The sequence below is a fragment of the Panthera tigris genome, chromosome F2 (genome assembly GCF_018350195.1).
Source record: "Panthera tigris isolate Pti1 chromosome F2, P.tigris_Pti1_mat1.1, whole genome shotgun sequence".
Taxonomy (NCBI): Eukaryota; Metazoa; Chordata; class Mammalia; order Carnivora; family Felidae; genus Panthera; species Panthera tigris.
The window spans coordinates 57,898,673-57,907,509 of NC_056676.1; the positions used below are offsets into that span (position 1 = coordinate 57,898,673).

The 8,837-nt window shown below is 36.3% G+C and overlaps 1 non-coding gene across 1 annotated transcript; it reads left to right on the forward strand.

Moving 5' to 3' along the window:
• Window positions 1-7,252: 7,252 nt before the first annotated feature.
• LOC122235215 lies at window positions 7,253-7,358 on the forward strand. The gene has a single exon (XR_006213337.1). It is a non-coding gene; the product is annotated as a U6 spliceosomal RNA (small nuclear RNA).
• The last annotated feature ends 1,479 nt before the right edge of the window (window positions 7,359-8,837 follow it).

An 8,837-nucleotide genomic window follows, 5' to 3' on the forward strand; every position in this document is an offset into this window, starting at 1 on the left:
CAGAGCCGTCTTCACCTGCCATGGGTCTTTCTCCCAGGTCTCATATGCTTTGTATGTTCCTTTTCCTACACCTCCCTACGCGGAGAAAGTGGTTGGTTCAGAATTTGACACAGAGAAGACAAATACTGTATTAATAAGAAAAAAATTATTATTTGTATTATTTAGTTAATTTAATTAATTAATATTATTTATTTATTTATTTATTTATTTATTTATTTATTTATTTATTTTTATTATGAGGCACCTGGGTGGCTCAGTTGGTTAAAGCGTCCAACTTTGGCTTAGGTCATGATCTCACTATTCGTGAGTTTGAGCCTCCTGTTGGGCTTTGTGCTGACCGCTTAGAGCCTGGAGCTACTTCAGATTCTGCATCTCCCTCTGTCTCTGCCCCTCCCCTGCTCTCTCTCTCTCCCTCTCTCAAAAATAAACATTAAAATAAAAATTTAAGAAAAAAAGAAAGGAAATGAATTTTGCCAACCATCTGAAGGTATTTGAAGTAGATTACTGTCTCGTCTAGTTTCCAGATTATTGACTTTGTTAAATTAGCATTTATTAAGTGGACCCCCAGAGTGTCAGATGGTGAACAGTGATTCAACAGAAGACCACAAGAGAAAGTAAGATAGACACATTTATTATTCATAGGTCCTGGAGGAGACGCAGGTCACACCCCTAAGGGCATGCGGGAAACTCAAGGCAGGTAGAGAGAACACAGTAGGACATGTGACACATGCCATTATTAGGATCTAAGGGTTGCATGCTTTGGAGTTCCCAGGCTGAGGCTGTATTGGTCAGTTCAAACCAAAGGAAGCAGGATTTTGGTAAGCTTCTATGGGTGGGGTATCTTACCAAGGGGCTCACAAGGGGAAAGGACAGGGAGGCAGGGGAGAGTGCATATAGCAAGAGATGTTGGAGGAAGTCTTGTGGCTCTGGGGGCTGTTATTGAGGGCACATCCTTGCACTCTTGAGAGGGATTAGTGTCAATTCAAGGCCCGCCGTCCACTTGGCCACAAAAATGGATGCCAAGGTAGGATAATGTGGACTAGTTTAGCTAAGCTGTCAATAGAGATGGGCATTCAGTCCCTGAAAAAAGGACCCTGCTAAACTGCCTGCACTCCTGACCACGGAAACTATGAGACAATAACTGTGTGTTGTATTATGCTTGTAAGTTTGTAGTAATTTGTTATTCAGCAATGGAAAACAGATATAAGCCATTGGAACAATTTCAATTAGCAGGGTGGTGTGGTGGTGGTTATTTAACCTAAGTCCAACCAAATGGAATTCCATTCCCTCAGCCAGAAAAAAACTGATTTAGAGATGAACATGTGAATCAAGCTGAGTTGATCAAAATTCTTTTTAAGATATTTTCTGCTACAGCAGATAAAACATGGTTCTGCTAAAGCTTTTTATGCCAGTCATCATGCTACCTGAAAAGAGAAAAAAAACCCTTAATATTTCCTCCATCTAGCTATATATAAACAGTCTCTAATAAGCTGCACATCTTAGAATTCCATAATTCCATAAGAAATATCACTTGCTAATAATAAGTCATGGCTAATACAAAGACTAATGGTTGGATCTATTCCTTCCTAGCATATTCTTCATAACCATTAAATTCTGGCCAAGTTTAACTATATGCCATTTCCCTAACTCATCGCCTGTACTTGACTTCTGTATCTTTGCTCACAATATTTTTTTCACTGCAATGCATTCCCTTGCATACACTTTCCTTGACTTTTTATAGCCAATTCATATCCATTCATCAACGATCTGAGTTGAAGTTGCCTGTCACTAGACTATCTTTGCTCAAAAATTCAAAATAAATTTCCAGAACAATTTTACCTTGGTCATACAAACTGATTTCCACTTTGGAATTTATTAAAAATGTCTCTGTGGCTTAGCACATGATCATTCCATAGTAATTCCTCCAATCTTACTTGAAATGAATGTATATTCTGCTTATAGGCTTTCTTTTTGTTTAGATCCTTTACCTAATTAAAGTACTATTTATAGACTTTTCAGTTATGTTGTAAATAAATCTATTCTAAGTTAAATTTTAAATACGTTATATCTAATTAATGTTGATATTTTTAAAGGAATTAAACTTGAAATTTGGAGATACATGATTATAAATATAGTTCTAATCAAGCAAGATGCTACCATCTTGACTTCTGAGAATGAAGAGCCTACCATAGACTATGCTAGTGGAACGAGATATAAAATACCTTCTGTCACTTTGGCTAGTCATTTTGCTCTGGACACAGGATATCCTACTGAATCATGATCCTGGGATACTGGTATTTAACTCTTAATATCAGAATTCTGATGAAAACATTGAGTTGGACAGGTTTACCTATAGCTAACAAGCTATGCATCTCCTTCCATACTCTAATTAATAATTTCATATTTGTATAAATTTGCTTCATTTTCTAGACTGTAAAATTTTGTGTGTGACAGGAAAACTATCTACTCTACCTTGACTTTATATGCTCTGAGCCAAGCCCCAGCAATAAACAGTTTTTACTTAGCACATTATTGGTACATAAAATAATGACAAACTAAGGAAGCAGTACTAACAGCTCAGAACTGAGTAGTTTAGTGAAAATGCTTCCACTTGGTGAAGCAACTTATGGGACTTGCCATGAATTTAATAATAACAGTGAATTAATCTACTGAGGAAAAGAGGGCAGACAAATTATGTGCTAACAGATTTGCAATGTATATACTCACTGATATTCTTAAATCAAACTTTAGGACCTTCCTTGATTGACATACTTAACTTCATCACTATGTATGCTGCATAAAGGTGGGATCTTTGTAAATAGTATTTCTCCATCTATTCTCAACATATATTGGGCCTTTGGTAAATATTGATTACATGGCTTAACGAATTAATCAGAACAATTATTAGAAATATGAATTAGAAGAAAAGTTGCTTGTCTTGTGGATGTTGCCACCCCACACCATCCACGCCACCGAGCCGTGGTCAGCACCACTCTGTTTTTCGACATCACTATGGACTGTGAGCCCTTCAACTGCACCTCCTGTGAGTTGTTTCCAGACAAAGTTCCAAAGACAGCTTCCAAAGAACTGTCATGCTCTGAGCACTGGGGAAAAGGATTTGGTTTTAAAAACTACTGCTTTCATAGAATTATTCCAGGATTAATGTGCCAGGATGGTGGCAGCAAGTCAATCCAGGGGTAGAAATTTGATGATGAGAATTTTATCCTGAAGCATATGTGTCCTGACATCTTGTCCATGGTATATGATGGACACAACACAAATGGTTCCTAGTTTTTCATTTGCACTGCCAAGACCAAGTGGTTGAATGGCAAGGAAGTGGTTATGCTTGGCAAAGTATAAGAGGGCATGAACATTGTGGAAGCCATGCAGTGGTCTGGGTCCGGGAATGACAAGACCAGTAAGAAGATCACCATTGCTGATTGTGGACAAATCTAATAAATTTGTCTTGTGTTTTATCTTAACTATGATACCATTCCTTCTGTAGCTCAGGAGAGCACCCCTTCATCCCCATCTGCTGGAAATATCCTATGATCTCTGTGTTCTTCCTGCAGTTCTATGGGTTCCATGTTTTCCTTACTCCCCTCCAAGTCTAGCTGGATTGCAGCATTAAGTTTATTATAATAAAATAAAAACTGAAACAAAAACAACAACAAAAAGAAAATAATTTGCCTAAAATATGTTCCTTATTTGTTACATGAATTTCTGGCTGTCATTTATAGCAAGAAAACCCAGTGAATTTGAAGAGCATCTACTTTTATTTTGTTTGCAAAAACTCTTGGCTTATATTAAGAAAGGTCTGTCCTTACCCTGAGTTCTCGCATTTTATATCTGTGTTCCACTTGGTCTTCATAATAACATGTCCAATCCTCTTTGTTATCATCTTTTACTCAGAATGGATTGACTTCTTGTCTTCCTCATTCTATTACAAGCACTACATTTTTTTCTAGCTATCAAATCCTGCAAACTTATGATAATTTTCAAATGTATTCTTGTTCCATCATATCCAATTAATTGTCTTAGACTTTGAAGACATCTGTTAACCACATTTATTTTGATAACGACCCAATTGGACATGGTAGAATTCCGTATACAGATGGGGAGATGGTGAGTCACTTTGAAGGTTTAAATAACCATTATTCAGGCCCAGATCCTGTCACAATATCCCCAATAGCTCTTTCTGTAGCATTTACTCTTCTATTTTACTTTTTTATGACACAATGTGTATAATATCCTATATTTCAATTATGAATCTTACAGTTGAACTGTTTCACTTGTGCTTAGCATGTTTTGAGCTATAGCAATGCCTTTGATGGCTCAGAATAAGGCTCTCTGTGTCCACTCCAAAAGGTGGCTGTTTTTGACCACCTCTGAAAGATGAATAGCTATAGCGTATTCTATTTACTATATTCCTTCTAGACAGTTACTTTCAGGGCAATTACCATTCTCATTTTGAATCTGCCTTATGATCACAGACAAATCCCTAGCAGGCACGTTCTATTATAAAATTTTTCCAGTGTGGTGGATTTGTACCTCAAGCACACTTATAGCTATCAGACAGACGTATTATCACTAATACCCATAAATCCACAGTCAAGGTGAAAAGACATGCAAATAAATAGTAATTTCTCCTGTTAGAGATATGTAACAGGAACCCATGATACCTATAGAGAGTATCAAACCTAATGTGAAGAAGTCTTGAAAGCTTTTTCAGTGGGTGGAGGAACTCATATTTTTATTTAGATACATTCATATGACATAAGATTCTCCACCTTAAACATTTTAAATTATACAATTCAGTGCTATGCAGCATATTCACAATGTTGTGCAACCATCACCACCACCTAATTCCTGAAAGTTTTAATCACCTCAAAAAGAAACTCCATACCCATTTTAAGGAGTCACTCCTTATTTTCCCCTGTCCCTTCCCCTAGAAACCAATAATATATTTTGTCTCAATGGATTTGCCAACTCTGAACATATTCTAGAAACAGAAACATAAAGTAGATTAGTCTTAATCTAACAAGATCAATTTTGGGCTTCCTTAGGGACAGTTTCTGTTTATTGAGTTTCCTCCCCTCCTGTTTATGGGCCATATATGATCATATTAGTTGTATGCATCATATTTTTGTTGAAAACTGAACATTTTTAATATAATAATTTGGCAACTCTGGAAATCAGATTACCCAATGCCCCCAGGGTTTGCTGTTTTTCTTTGTTGCTATTCTTTGTTTGGTAACTTTTCAGAGCTAATTTGTAAAGTCCCTATTCTGGGTCATGTGTTGCCACTAATGTTTCTATTAGTTTGGTGGAGCTAGAGACTGGACAGAGATTTGCTTAAACACTTGGAAACAATAAACTCCAGTCTTTTCCAGTGGCATGTATGTATGCTGGGTATGTCTTCAACACTCAGCTCAGCAGTCTACAACTCTGCCTTAGCCTTTACTTCCTCCCTGTGTAGATCCTGAAGGGCAGTCAGAGTGAGAGCTTAGGGCCTTCTTTATTCTTTATTGAGCATGTGCCCTGCTCTGGAAATTCACATGACTTTCTAGATTCCCAGGACTATGTTGAAGCTTTTAAAAACAGGTGTTTCCCTAAAGCATCTCATTCCCTGGTCTTTTCTCCCAAGCTCTTTCATTAGTGAGTGATTTTCTACAAGTGTTATCCATTGTTTCAGACAGATATACATCTCCCTGTAAATGTTTTTGACAAATGCCCCAGAAAGCTGCCTCAGCACCTGTAGAGTTCCAAGTTAGGCAGGATAAAGGCAAACCCTCTAAGCTGGTCTTTCAGAGAGCCATCAGACAGGTCAAAACAAATAGCCACGATTCTTTGAGAATGAGTTCTTGTCCACCCTCTGGTACTGGTACCTGTATAAGTGTTGTGTATCAACTTGGGAATGTGAAATGAGAACAGGGAAAGTTAAAATACCACAAATCTCTGTTCTTACCAAGATTCAGAATACTTTTCTTACTTAAATCTTGCCTTCGTTGTTGCAAGCTTTTGATCTGTTTCCAGAATTCCGAAAAGGTTGATTCTGACAGTTTTTACAAGATTTTGTTGCCTTTATGGAGGGATGAACTTTTGGATTTCTTTACTCTGCCATTTTCACTGACAACACTAGAAAAAACTTTTCAGATGATATTACGATTAAGCCGGGTTTTAAAGATCCAGCAGGAATTGGTCAGGTAGAAAGTTAAGAGAACAAACTAGATAGAGCTTTTTATCCAAAGGCCCAGAAGTACAAGGAGGAAATTAACATGTTCTGGGAAATGACCCTAATTCAGCAAGGCTGAATTATAGGATACAATTAAGTAAAAAAGACATCCATTTTGGAGGATATAGGATGAAGACTCAGAACTCCTTATGCCATAACAATATTTGAACTTAATTTGGGCAGTGTGTACTGAATTATTTAAGCAAACTTGTTTAAAAAAATGAATCTGATTTACCTAATCATTTTGCAAGCATTGTGGAATATGGATAGTTTGAGAATGAATTTAGGCAAGGAATCTATTAAAGAGACTAATATAAACATCATGAGCATGAGAGATGATGAATCAAACTGAGGATGTGACTGTTGAACAGAAAAGAGTATTTAGTACTTAGGGAGATACTTAGGAGCTAAAATTGGTACTCTCCAGATGTTTCAATGTGTGGAGAGAGGGAATGCACGGCAATGAGGAGAAAGTGTAAGGAAAAGGTCGAGAATAATGCCGGTATTTTGGCTTCAGAAAAGTGACTGGACATTGATAGCATTCACTGATTAAGAATACTCAACATGAAGTAAACTTGGAAAAGAAAAGAAAAGCTAAATGAATTCAGGTTTGAACATTTTGAGATTAAGTTGTTCATGAAACATGCAGAGGAATATTCAATGGACACTGGGGAGACACAGGTTTGATGCTCAAGAGGGAATGTGGAGCTGCCAATGTAGCCTTTGGATAGCTAAGGTATATATTAGTGATAAAGAAACTGTGGGTATAAATGAAGTCATTAGAAATAAAAAATATAGGGGTGCCTGGGTGGGTCACTTAGTTCAGTGTCCTACTCTTGGTTTTGGCTCAGGTCATGATCTCTCAGCTTCATGGTTTTGAGCCCCACGTTGGGCTCTGTGCTGGCAGCATGGTCCCTGCTTGGGATTCTCTCTTTCCTTCTTTCTCTGCCCCTTCCCCACCGGTGCTGTCTCTGTCTCTCTCAAAATGAATAAATACACTTTCAAAAAAAAAATATGGTGCTCACTTCTGTAGTACATATATTAAAATTGCAATGATACAGAGAAGATTACCTTGACCCCTGCACAAGTGCTCCATATTGTGTAATCTATGGACATGGTATTTTGTGAATGGCCTTTTCAATAAAAGAAAACCTTATGGAAAAAAGTGAAATAAATATAGTGAAAGAATATGATTAAGGCTATCCTAGAACTCTTTAACAATTGAATAGAAAATTTATTATTAGTATTCCTAGCCAAATTGCATAATACAATAAAAGTCAATGAAAAGGTTTATTCATACTAGTGTATGAAGAGATTATAACATTCTTTATTATTAGATGTGTACCTTAACTTTAGAACTATTGAAGTTTTCATATAGTCAACACAGAAAGTTTTCTGATGGAAGATTAAGCCTGGAGGGAGAGTTTTGTTCCAGTAGTGTAGAATCCAGAGTTCTCATTTATATGGTAGAACAGTTTACCTGAGATAACCATTCTTTTGTTTTGTTTTTTTTTAGATATAGGTCCTCAGTATGAATTTAATTTTTAATATTGTGATCTGCAAGGAAATTAAGTTGCTTTAAGAAAATAAGACGAGAGAGTCCTTCAAAATATAATCGGGGGGGAAAACTGCTCTTGAGAAATGTGAGGTATAGTTAAATCCCCCAGGATTAGTTTTATTCCCAACTTTAATCTATCCTAAAGTTAGAATTTCTTTAAATTACATCCAAAGACATAGCTCATGCTTTAACAAATAAATAATACATTATTTATTTCTATTTAAATGTGCTAGTATTTGTGGATAAGAACTGCTTTTAGGTTTTTTTTTTTTTTCAAATTAACACCATGATTACATAATGTAATATTGCATATATGATACCAAATACTATATATTTGACAACAGAAACACAGTATTTATAAATAAAGATTGTAATAATCGGTCACAACCAGTGTTCAAGATGGACATATCTAATGAAGAAGAGTAAACTGAGTTACTCAGAAAAGATTCACTCCAAAGGATTGGAGATTAGCTCCTTTCACACAGCAAGATAATTCCCCAGCTACCATGTCATATGGGTAGTATTTGTGAGGGGCAGCACATCTTTCTATAAAGAAAGCAAATATTTTAGGCTTTGCAATTTATACCATCTTTCATAACATCGGAAATATGTCCATGTATTGCAAAAACAGCCATGGGAAATACATAAAGGAATGAATGTGCTTAGTGTTTGAAAAAAAACACAAACAAACAAACCTTATATATAGCTGCCAAATTTTGATTTCCTATAACTTTCATGCACCAGGCAATATGATGCTTTTGATTGTTTTCAACATTGAGGGTAAAAAAATACTTTCTTAGTTCAACATGGAAAGCAAACAAAAACAAGCAGTAGGTCACATTAGGCATTTGGACTACAGTTTGCTGACTTCTGATTTAGCACCTAAAATCTAGGTGATTATTCTTTCAAACTGAGTATATGCTAGCCTAAGACTGAGTTTTCTGGATTCTGAAAACTCTGAGGTTGGAGCAGTGTGGTTTTTCCCCCCTCATATCTTACTGTCCCTCTTATTTGACATTAAATAAATGATTTTGTTTCATAGAC